Genomic DNA, 12630 nt, shown 5'->3' with positions numbered 1-12630 from the left:
TCGACGTAGTGATTGGCATACATTGGCAAAAATACCAGGCATTTCTCGTACAGCAGCAATAGAAATCCTGGCAATAAGGTCCTCATTGGAATCGATGGGGGTATCGTAGATCAGCCTTTTCATATGGCCCCCATAGGAAAAAGTCCAGACATGAGAGATGGGGGCGATCATGGTGGCCAAGCGATGGGACCACCCCGACCAATCTATCATCCTGGAAATATTGCATCCAAGGCGTTCCGCACATCCACTCTGAATATGCGGTTCAAACAAGATGGAGCGCCGGGGTGGCGCTCCATCTTGTTTGAACCTCATACCTGTCTGAACAGGGTCAGTAATTCTGGCAAGACCTCTTGTAAAAATACAAGATACGTTCTCCCATTCAGTTGTGCTGGCAGAAGATATGGGCCAATCAAATGGTCATGTAGGATTCCAGCCCAAACATTTATGGAAAAACGCCACTGGTACGAATGTGAACGTGTGGCGTGTGGATTTCTGCTCGCCCACACATGATAATTGTGGGTATTAAAAAATTCCCTCATGGGTAAAGGTGCATTCGTCAGTGAATAAGACATTTGTATCAAAGTCCAGCTGCACTGCAGTCTGCTGCAGGAACCACTGTGCAAAATCCACACAAGGCCGGTAATCTGCAGGTGTCAAGGCATGCACCCTCTGTGCATGGTAGGGTGTAATCATTCGTCTCGTAGAACTCGTCACACCGTCGATTGGGGCACACGTACGGCATGGGAAATTGCTCGTTTGCTTCATTCGGGACAATCTGCAACCCTACATAGAATTTCCTCTGTGATACGTGGCGTCCTCACACTCCTTGCATGCCGCTGACAAAGGAGCCTGGTGCAATCACTGATAGGTTTTACAATCAGGCACGCGTCTGGTTGGAAAGTGCTCTCGGTAGAGTCTTTGGGCTTCCCTCGCATTCCTGTCTGCAGCTCCGTAAATGAAATGCATGTCAGCCCTCTCCTGATTTGTGAAAGAATCCATCCTTTTTGCACTCCTCGGTAGAAATAACGACTGCAAAAACCAGTGTGTATAAATATTCATTGGAAAGTGCCCTCTAGCCTTTCACCGCTTGAGTTCGGACCATGCATTGTATGATGAAAAGTGCTTGTTTAGGTGTGTTCTATCACCCCTTAAAGTTTGGCCCAAGAGTTCTGAATCACCCTGTATATCAGTTTAAACAACACAAAAATATGATGGTGCAGTGTCATATTTATATATGGATCTGGTTAGCAAACCAGTACTATTAAACAAACAAGACCCACTCTTTTTTGTCAAGTAACCAAGTCGAAGAACGAAGTCAACTATCTACTGGAACAACCCTAAACTCAGCAGAGTAAAAAAGAGATGGAGCTGGCACAGACATACTGTGTCAGTGACGTGATTGATTACCATAATGAACACAAGAATAGCCTTTTTGAATGTCAAGAAAATTTCAGAATGAGAAATTGAACAATTGTGCTATTTCTGCTCATAGCCCCACAGAAGTTTCTAGTAGAGAAGAAGAAAAGGAATTTTTTTTGAGTCATTAAGATAAGTGGTAGCAGTTGTCATTAAAAAAATAAAGTTCTTATTGAAACCACTATGAATAAAATAATCAACAGAAATTACATTTGTGGGATTTACTTAGAGATTTATTATAGTAATAAACAAAACTTCTACATGTTTTGCTGTTCATTAACAGCTTCTTCAGGAGGGTAAACATACTAGAGAATACACAAAAAATCTGAAGACCCTTAACAGAAGTGTGGGATGTTAATAACATAGATTACTCATATGCATCATTTGACACATGAAGTAGGAAATGTTCATTGTTTACACAAGGTCTTTAAATAGTTACACACTTAATGGAGATCTGATAAGTTATATAAACATACTAGAGACTTCCAAACATCATGAAGAATAAGACACAGACACTGGTTTCTGTTTATAGTATGTGTGATCATCTCCGGGGATTCCTTAAATGTCTTTGAAAGACAGGCTTTAAGGCAGAAGACCATTCCATTTCATAATTTTCTGAGAAACCATCTGCAGTAGGACCACTCATTCTTCCATTTATTCTCAACTTCATCCCAGTGTTCTTTTTTCAGCTAACGCCTTTTTTTATTCCCGTATATAGGGAGTAGGCGAGGCTGTTTAGCCCTATCTAACTTTTGGAGACTGAGTGGGTAGTTCAATCTCCACTGGTACCCAATCGGAGATAGCTGGCCCAAGGCTATCACTAATTAAGCGGCACACAGTGAAGAGAGATGGCTCAACAAGTGCCGCCATCTCGTGGTCCCTAACCCTAACATTCGTATTTAATGTCTGAAATAATGTGGGTTCTATGGTCAATTTTCTTGAGTTTATGGGACGAAAAAACCCACTTATCAACTAACTCGGGAACCGGTTGAAAAAAGGCTTAGAAAAATTTCTTCTAGTCGCCGACTAGATTCAAAATCAAGAAGTCTTCCTTCGTTCGATTAAGCGCAATGGTGTGCAAACGCCGCATCCACTGAGCTACACTTTGCAGATCTCAAAACGAAAACTAGTTTCTAGTCTCTGATGTAAACTTTGCTGCTGGTACATGGAATCTTGTGTAGTCAAGGATGTTTTTCAAAAGAACTCTGCCTTTTGGCAAACAAAAAATTCTGTAGGGTGTGAACATGCTTAAAAACAGCTCTAATACTGACTTGTTTAGAAATTGTATGTGTGTGTGTGTTATACAGTTTGGAAAGAAGTCAATGGATACCCACCCCATCCTATCCCCCACATGCAAGGTGCATCATGCAGTATAATGAGTTACATGTTTGTAACCAGTATAAATAGGAGGAATATAATGCTCTGAAATCAGTGCAATTGTGTCTGGGTGAAATGGCTGTGAGAAGAGAGCTGATGGAGTTAGAAAGAGAGATGTTGCAATAGGATTCCATTTTGCAAGCCTATATCTATAATATTGCATTCGGAAGTTAACTGCAATTGTTACCTGCAATGGACAACCTGCCATACCCACTGAATGTGACCATAGGATACTACAAAGGATAATATGTAAAAAAAAATACAACATATGTTGGCCAATACATTGAATGCAGAGTTCCAGACATCGGCTGAAATACAAATCACACCAAATCATTCAGAACCAAGGCTCACAACATGAGTTTCCATGGTAGGACCACAATATGCAAGCACCACATTACCCGAACCAACATGCAGTGTCTTCAGTGGTGCAAAGAGTGTGTACAGTGATATGTGAAGCTTGGAAAGCTATGCTATGGAGTAAGAAATATCACACTACACGTTCTGCTGAACAGATGAATAGCTGTGGCAGATGCTCGGTGAGTGGCTCTTCCAGAGTGTGCAACCCCAGCTATGAAATTCAGAGTGGCATTTTATGACATAGTCCTGTTTTTCCTGGTTTGGCCTTGAACCTCTGTTTGGTGCCATGAACATTGAACTCCGAGAGGTATCTGAGCATTCTGGACAATGCAATGCTTCCTACGGAACTGACCATTGTCTTTTTGAGCAAGACGATGCACTGCAAGCTGCTGCTGTAACTACATGGTTTGTGGATATGAACATCACCAAACTTGAATAGCCTCCACAGAGCCCTGATCTCAACTCTGTTGAACATCTTTGGAATGAACTGGAGTGACAGGTGAGTTCAAGGGACATTCGCCCCAAAGCAGTCTCTCATTACAGGAAGAATGGTCCAAAATTTGCATTGTTTGCTATCATACAACTGTGGAAAGGAGGTCCTACATCTTATTAAGGCGGATGCTATGGCTAATTGTTCCTTGCACTATGGCATCCTTTGACTTCTTTCCAAGCAATGTATATGCCAATTTCTAAAACAAGTCAATATTATAACTGCTTTTAAACTGTTCACACACCATACAGAATTTTCTGTTTGCTTAAAAAAAACAGCATTTCTTTTGAAAAATATTTTCTGGTATACAAGATTCCACATATCTGCAGCGAAGGTTATGTTAAAAAGACTGGAAGAAGTTTTGAGATTCTGGGGTGAAGGATAAAAATGGTCTTACTGCAGATGTTTCCTCAGAACATTGAGATTGATCCGCAGAGTTTTCTCAGATTGATCTCCTGCATTGATGTCTTGTCTGGAAGATTGCCTTTCAAGGACATCTAAGAAATCCTCTGAGATGATATGATCACAAAGTACCTTAAACAGGAACTATGGTCTTCATGATATTTTGAAATCTCTTATATGTTTATGTAACCTCCCAGATCACCATTATGTGTCTAACCATGTAAAGTCCTTGTGCGAGTGTGAATATTTTTCACTTCATATGTCAAATGATGCATGTGACAAATCTAAATTATTATTAAAGCCATACATTTCAAAACAACTTCTGTTAAGAATGTTCAGATTTTTTTGTATATTCTCTAATATGTTTATCTTCCTTGAAGAAGCTGTTAGTAAACACCAAAACGTGTGGAGGTTTTGTTTATTACTGTAAGAAATATGTCAGTAAATTCCACAAATGTAATTTCTGTTAAAAATAGTTCTTGTTAGAGATCTAAGTACAGCAGGAAATGAATCCCAGACATATAGAAATGCTTTAGAAAAATTTGGAGAAGAAAAAAAAAAAGAAAACTAATAAATAACATTGTTAATTAAGTACCTCTTCAATTTTTGTTCAGGAGGTACTTAATGCTCTAGTCATTACTAACACTATGATCCAGCATAAAGTTGTCATATGTAGAGGAACTACAAGAAAGAAGAGCAGTTTTATTAACTATGTTTTTCTTCACAGTGATATCTTCAGACTGATTCTGGATATAAGAGCATATAGCAGATTTAAAACAGTAAACGATCATCATTTAATTTTGAGCAGAATACAAATATTCATCATATTGAAAATAAAAACATGCATAAAAGTTTAAAATAAATCAAATATACAAGTTCTCGGAGAAAAAATGAAGGATTTTATACAGTTTATACGGAGTTTAAAAACACTGTATAAACTGTAGGGACCTAGTGAAAAATCTGGAGAAAAAAATTGATTCATTCATCCAGGGATGCATGCGATGTGTGCAAAGATAAAAATTAGAACAAGAATAAGAAAACCTGTATAGTGTTGAGCCAGTTAAATCCATTTATATGGTATAAGAAAGAAATCAGCAACAATGCTATACTAAAAGTATAGAAGACACTGTCAAAACCAGTTTTAACTTGATCTGAAAGTTGGATTAGAAATAAAACAGTTCATTAAAGATTAGAGACCAGAGATATGAAAGTTCTTGGGAAAATTAGGAAAGTGAACAGTTGCCATTAATGGGGAGAATCATATTACTTTAAATGAAGATACAATAGATGCTCATCGTAATGAAGCACTATGGAGACACAGCTTTTTTATAGTGTGAGGTTCCAAGTTTGCCACAGTTAATTTAGAGGATAATATACTGATTCCCCCCCCCCACACACACACACACTCATGAAAAAACTACATAGAGAAGTAAACAAAAAAAAAACGAAATCACGGAAAATAAAAAAGAAAGAAAGAAATCACAAGAAATTGGGAAAGAGAACAAAGGAAATTTGAGGAAAATAAAACAGAACTTTTAAAAGAAATGATCGAAAATAGAAAAAAAAAAATTGCAGGAAGAAGAAGAACCTTGATGACAGAACACAAAGGATTAGCAAGGACATACACAAAACATAAAATGACGTGAAAAATTACAAAAAAACAATGCTGGAAGACATAAGATAGAACTTGAAATGTATGAAATTATGAAAATAAGAATTATATTTAGAATTAATAACACACAAAATATTAATTGGAAGAAGTTAGACTAGAAGTTTAAAGTCCTGTGAGGAGCATCCTCTATGATTGCTATTAGGTGGGAGGTCTAAGAATTAATGTTTCCCAAATCATTCGAATTTTGATCTCTTGGTAAATGGGCTATAAATTCATGTACTTTAAATATCTTATTACATTTAGTACAGTGCATAATAGAAATATACAGTTGACCCTTGAAGAACTCGGATTTGAACTGCACAGTTACACTTATACATGTTTTTTGAATAAATATATTGGAAATTTTTTTTGGAGATTTGCAACAATTTAAAAAAAACATGCAGACGAACCATGTACCCTAGAAATACTGAAAAAAATCAAGAAAAAGTTAGGTATGTCATGAATGCATAAAATGCATGTAGATACTAAACTATTTTATCGTTTGCTACCATAAAGTATTCAAAAATCTATTCTAAAAAAATTAAAATTTATCAAAACTTACACACCTTACGTGGCCATTTGCAATTGAGAGAAATGTAAACAAACATAAAGATGCAGTATTAAATCATAACTGTTAATAAATAGTTAAATTAGCATAAAATAAAATTTTTATAACGATTCATTCATTAGTGTATAGGCTAGGTTATGCGAAGCAATCATATCAATTGCACTAGGCTACCATAAAACAATCATATTGCTGCTTCTTCATTATCAATGCACGAATTGTTACACCTGTAAATAAATATGAATTTCTTTTTCAGATTATCTTTCCATTTTTGACGTCTAATATTAGTAATGCATATAACATCTACAGTGTTTTGTATCATATAAGACAATATATGATACAAATTTACAGTACCTACATCAATATTTATTTATAATATTGATGTAGGTACTGACAGACATAAGATTCATCTTGTTAGCAGATGATGTAAACTTGGTATCGATAAATACAGTACAGTATCTGTACTTATTTATCAATATTTACAGTACCAATACTGTAGATGCATTTTCTCTTCCTTATGATTTTCTTAATAATATTTTCTTTTCTCTAGCTTACTTTATTGGGAATATAGTATATACACACACACCATATAAAATATGTGTTAATCGACTGTTTATGTTATCTGTAAGGCTTCTAGTCAACAGTAGGCTATTAGTAGTTAAGTTTTGGGGCAGTCAAAAGTTATACACGGATTTTCGAACAACACGGGGAGTCAACGCCCCTAACCCCCCTCCATTGTTCAAGGGTCAATTGTACTTAAAGAAAACGAAATTAAGTTGCTGTGCTGTCTTTCATTCTTACAGCATGAAATTCCTTAGTGTATCTGTTCCTATAAAATGTTTGAGTGGTGTATTTAATCTCACAAGGGATGCCAAATATCTTTCTAGAATTAATACTGCCTTCCATACAAATAGCAAATAATCTTTCAAACCTTGTGACATACATTGTAATCTAAAAATGGATAAAATTCCAAAAAACATTGAATGCGAAAAGTAAGAGACTATCAGAAAGATTATTTCAAATAGAAAAGTTTGTGCATTTTAAAAATTAGAAAAATAACTCCTTTATAGAATTGTTTTCATTTACTGAAGTATAGTGCATATCACAAAAATGATGTCTTACTGGCTTAGATCTTAAGATGGTGGACAAGCTTAGTTTCTTTATTTTCGGTATTATAAAAAAAAAAACTTCATCCAAGTCTCTCATTTGTTCTTGTCGATGTCTATAGTAATTATTACCGAACTTTGATCATTAAAATTTTCAGCAGAATATAACCTGACACTCAGATAACATTTAACTAATAGCACAAATGAAATTTGTGCTTCCTTTATAAAATAAAAGAATATCTGTTGTATAAGTAACTTTCGGTATTTATGTTTTAATGTATTACTTCGAGTGAGCATACATTCACTAAATTATAATAGAAGACTGACTCACACTGTGGCAACAAAGCAGAGCTATCTCCTATTCCTGTGCTCCATTCTTTTTATACTTCATTTGAAAGGTTTCTACTCTCAAACTCATACATCATCCTCTTATCTAACACAATTTCACCTATTAACTGGGTAATAGTTTTGATTAGATGACTTCAATTTGTATCTCTGGTCTTACATTTTTTAAGACACAAGGAAAATGTTCTAAACCATCTACACATTGCTGAACTTAATATTCCTGCACTTAGCTGAACATACAAAGTAATCGTATTTTGGTTGTCACCCAAACTTAACTCATTATCAACAGAATTCAAGGGTGGCAACATCTACAAAAGAAGCATTAACAAAAAGAATGGAACTAGCGTAAAAATTGGTTAAGTACCAGATTGATATAATGGGTGTTTCCAAAACAACAATTACATGGTGTTTTATTCAGGCATTAATGAGTGGGGAGAAAGGAGAAGTAGCTATAATATTCAACACTATGCTTAAGAATAATCTTTTTGAATGGCACCCCATATCAAGTAGAGTGAGGTGGGAAAATATCATAATGGGGAATTGGGCAATGAGACTTATTGCTCTCTATGCTCCCACAAAGGATTCTACTAAGAAAGAAGTGGAGGAATTTTTCAAGGCATTCCAGAATTTAGCAGAGTAGGAAATAGTTACTAGACATAATGGATATGTTTCAGCAAATTTTGGAGAAAAAAGCAAAGCTAATAATAATGGTAAGTGTCTGCTGGATTTCTGTTCAAGACATGGACTGGTCTGCACTGTCATGTGTCAACATAAAAATGTGCACAAATTCACATGGTGTCAACAAACCTAAGAAATAAGTCTCATTGACTATGTTATTGTTGATAGCGATATCTTCACACTGGTTTAGGGTATACAGAGAATTTGAAATAGGGTGTGATCACCGTTTACGTTTGAACAGGATAATAATAAAAAGACAAACATGGAAGAAAGTTTTAAAAATAATCAGTATTGAGCAGTTTTAAGAGGTGAACTGTAAACTGAAATACACAAATATTCAGATAAAAAATGAAAGAGTTTGAAAACAGAAACCTTGGAGAATATTGGCAGACCTCGAAGAAAACATTGATTGAGTCAGCCAGAGGCATGTGGTGATACAAGGATAGAAAAATTTGTAGTCCATAGTGGACTCAGGAAGCTAAATGGGAAGTCAGAGAAAAGAAGAAAGCTTATCAAAAGTTCCTGATGAGGAAATTTGCATGTATTCTTCAGAGATAAAAGTAAGAATGCAAAACAGTGTTTAAAATCAGCTACACAAAAGTCGTGGAAGACTAGTACAAACATAAATATCAAGAAGGTAGCAGAATATTATGAAAGCTATTGAAAAGCTTAAAAATGGATGAAAGAATACTATAAAAGGAATCAGATGATAAAAATGACATGAAACTCGTGATAAAGGATATTCTAGATATTTGCAGTAATTATTTTGAAAGATTGCTAAGTGAAACAGTAGTGATGGCTCAGTGGTAGAAACATTTGAGAGTAATTCAATCACGAATATTGATACCAGAGGTAGAAAAGCCATCCATGACCGTAATTGTCAAAAGACAGGTGGTGTAGATGATTTTCGAAAATGCTCAAATATGGTGGTATAAAAGTTTTACAGTGCCTACACGGCATAATTTAGGCCTTGTCAGATGATCAAATTCCAGCTGATTTTAGTACAACTCTCATAATATCCATCTATAAAAAAGAGGAAATAAAACAGAGTTACAGAAGAATTTCCCTACTGAGTGTCCCTGGTAAGTATTCTTTAGAAAAGGTTTAAAAAAATTGGTGAAAGGGAAACTTGGAAAACAAGCAGCTGGGGTTATGCCGAATAGATGTTGTCAGGATAAGATTTTCACCTTAAGACAAATAGTTAGAAATCGTGGAAAAATAACACGGATCTGTATTTATATTTTGTAGATTTGGAAAAGGCATATGACAGGGTGCAGAGAAAAGCTGTTCAAAATGCTGTAATTATATGTTGTAAATAGGACATTCTATTGGGTAATACACATTTATATTTGCATTTTAAGTAAGGTAGTTAGAACTAAAGGAGGTTCAAGAAGATGTTTTGATAAGTCAGGCATGAGATAGTGGTGTGCATTATCTCATCTATATGAATCGCACTGTGAAAGATAATGTCATTAAACCTGATACCAAATAATTCTGAGTTCTTTACTTTATGCAGATGATCTTATACTCCTAAATAATTCCAATACAAGTCCTGAATTTTCTAACTAAATTGAGTAACTGCATGTAATAAACTTGATATAAAAATCATCAGCACTAAAAAGACATACGATAAAAATTGGCAAGAATATTGAAAGATAATAATCACATCTCCTGAATGGAGCTTATATGAGTGAAATAATTAAACTATTTAGCAAAATGTTTAGTGAAGATGGCAAATTAAATATGAAAATTGACAACAGAATTAGCAAAGCTAGTATGGTAGGAAGTCAACTGAATAAATTTTTATGGAATAAGAAATCAGTTGGTTGTCAAAACATTAAACTTGCAAAATTTTAACTTATGGATCTTGAGAGCTGGGTTAGAAATAAAACACTTGACTGCAGACAAGAGATGCAAGAGTTCCGAAAAATATTAGGGGAGTGAACAGATGGCATCAATGGCAGTGTTGTATTAAAAATTAGGATGATTGGAGAAAGGAGCTTGATGTTGTTAGCACTCAGAAATGTACTCACAGAGCTAATCTCAGGTGGTATGATCAAATTGGTCTTTTTGATCATACCAATTTGATCATTCAAATTGGTATGATCAAAAAGACACTTGGTCTTTTTTGCCAGGATGGCAGGAAAAAGAATCAGAGGAAGACTAATGTGTAGGTGGATTGATATGTTGTTACAGTAAGAAGTACCTTAAAAGATTGAAATGTAAATAATGACAGTAATTCCAATAGATAACAGATTAATTTGGAAGGTAGGAAATTGGTTCATGGTTGTACCTATTTTGGGAGGTGGGGGAAGGCAAACTATTAATGTTACTTATGTATATGATGCCATCTCAAAAGTATACATTTCATGGTTGGAGGAAATAATGGTAAATATGCATCATGCCCTGTCTTGCTTATTAAAGACACAAGTAGCTGAAGCAGTGTTTGTTTAAGAACAAGATTCCATATTTTGTTTCATTTACTCACTCTTCTTCCTTTTTTTGGTGCAAGTTATGTCATATTTGATTTGTAATAGATGTTCAGCAGACTAATTTGTTAGAATACAGAATTTATTGGCAGTATGCAACCAACCTCACAGACAGATCTAACATATCTGTAGTCTTCATATTCTCATGATGTGATCTTGTTATTAGATATCCCTCCTGGATGGCAAACAAATGATGTGCTGGCAATTTCACCCAACCAAATTGTGTTTTGTATTGACAAACAACAGCAAAGTAATGGAGTATTATAATGAGATGTCATGCCAGCCAGGTCATCACACAGTTAAACAAAGCCATGACTTTTGTTTTCATCAAGGTTTTAGGTGAACAATAATGGAACAATCAACCTTAATAGAACTGAAGATAAGTGCAATTAGCATGAGAAGTAACAATGAAAAAAAAATGGAACTTGCAGAAGAATTAGAGAAGCACTATGTCAACATAGGTACTTCTCTAATTGGGTGGTACCAAAATGAAGAGGACTAAAACATGTGATATACTGCTAAACAGTAACTAAAATATTCTAGCAGTGGTTATATGGGAAAAGAAGAAGCTAGCATATTCGACACTAAACAAAGATCAAATCTCCAAAGCAATTGGAAAGTGAGACACTTATTTGTGCCTCTGGTCCCACACAAAGTTTTACTAAGTAGTAAGTGGAGTATTTTTGAGTCATTAGACAAGACAGCTACTGTCTGACCACAGATCCGAGACCCTCAGTTGGCCTGGTACCAAGAGGAGTCAATTCATGTTGAAGGGGAGAAATGAATAAATTTTCCAACTGTTACACAAGCAAAATAGTTGCCACGTTTAAAACTTCAGTGTTCATAAAAGAAAAGTTAATTTTTCAACCTGTAATAATAAACAATTCATCCCACAAGATGGATTGATTATCCTATTATCGGAATGGATTCTTCTGACATGTGCAGAACCTTCTAAGGGTCTCTCATCTGTGGGTATACAGTAACCTCATGAAACGTGGAAGAAAAAGCAGGTTCTCGTTTGAGATCTAAACTGTAGTAGGAAATGAATAGCAAAATATAAAAATGCTCTGTGAAAATTAAGAGAAAAGAGCAAAGCCAATAAAAATGGACTTCTATTCAGAACATGGAGTATTCATTACTATAGAGTTACCCTCACTATTGCAAACACAATATAACAAAATGTTGGAAAATTCTTAGTAAGGCTCCAAAGGTACATTGCTTTGCTAAAAAATTTGCAATAGCAAATGCCATTATTATTTTTTTCTCAATAATTTCCTTTGAGTCAAAGACTCGATGTATGAACAATGGCTATAATGGGTCTCCCATTATAGCCATTGTTCACACAATACCTATCATACTTCTTGAACTGAACTAATCTGAGGTGGTATGGTCACTTAAACAAAATGGGAAAGGAAAGATTAGCAAAATAAGTGTTCTCTGCCAGGTTGGCAGGAAATAGACCCAGAGGAAGGAACACAAAAATGGGGGTGGATTGATACAGTAAAAAGTGCCTTAGAAGACAGAAATATAAGATCTGATAATGTTTAAAGTCTTGACAGGTAATAGATTGATTTGGAGGGAAAATTGTAGATAGGAAGTTAGTAATGATGCAAGTTTTTCTATAATGGGTCTCCCACTATAGCCATTGTTCACACAATACCTATCATACTTCTTGAACTGAACTAATCTGAGGTGGTATGGTCACTTAAACAAAATGGGAAAGGAAAGATTAGCAAAATAAGTGTTCTCTGCCA

General features: G+C 35.2%; 1 protein-coding gene across 8 annotated transcripts in view; it reads left to right on the top strand.

The window, feature by feature from the left end:
* Window positions 1-12630, top strand: part of LOC150092301 (homeotic protein female sterile-like) — a 579681-nt gene that overhangs the window by 426960 nt on the left and 140091 nt on the right. The gene's annotated exons all lie outside the window — the stretch shown is intronic.

The sequence above is a fragment of the Typopeltis vanoorti genome, chromosome 26 (genome assembly GCF_054136105.1).
Source record: "Typopeltis vanoorti isolate ZY-2024b chromosome 26, IOZ_Tvanoo_1.0, whole genome shotgun sequence".
Classification (NCBI taxonomy): domain Eukaryota; kingdom Metazoa; phylum Arthropoda; class Arachnida; order Uropygi; family Thelyphonidae; genus Typopeltis; species Typopeltis vanoorti.
The sequence above is the reverse complement of the archived record's forward strand: the minus strand, read 5'-3'. Positions and strand labels throughout refer to the sequence as shown.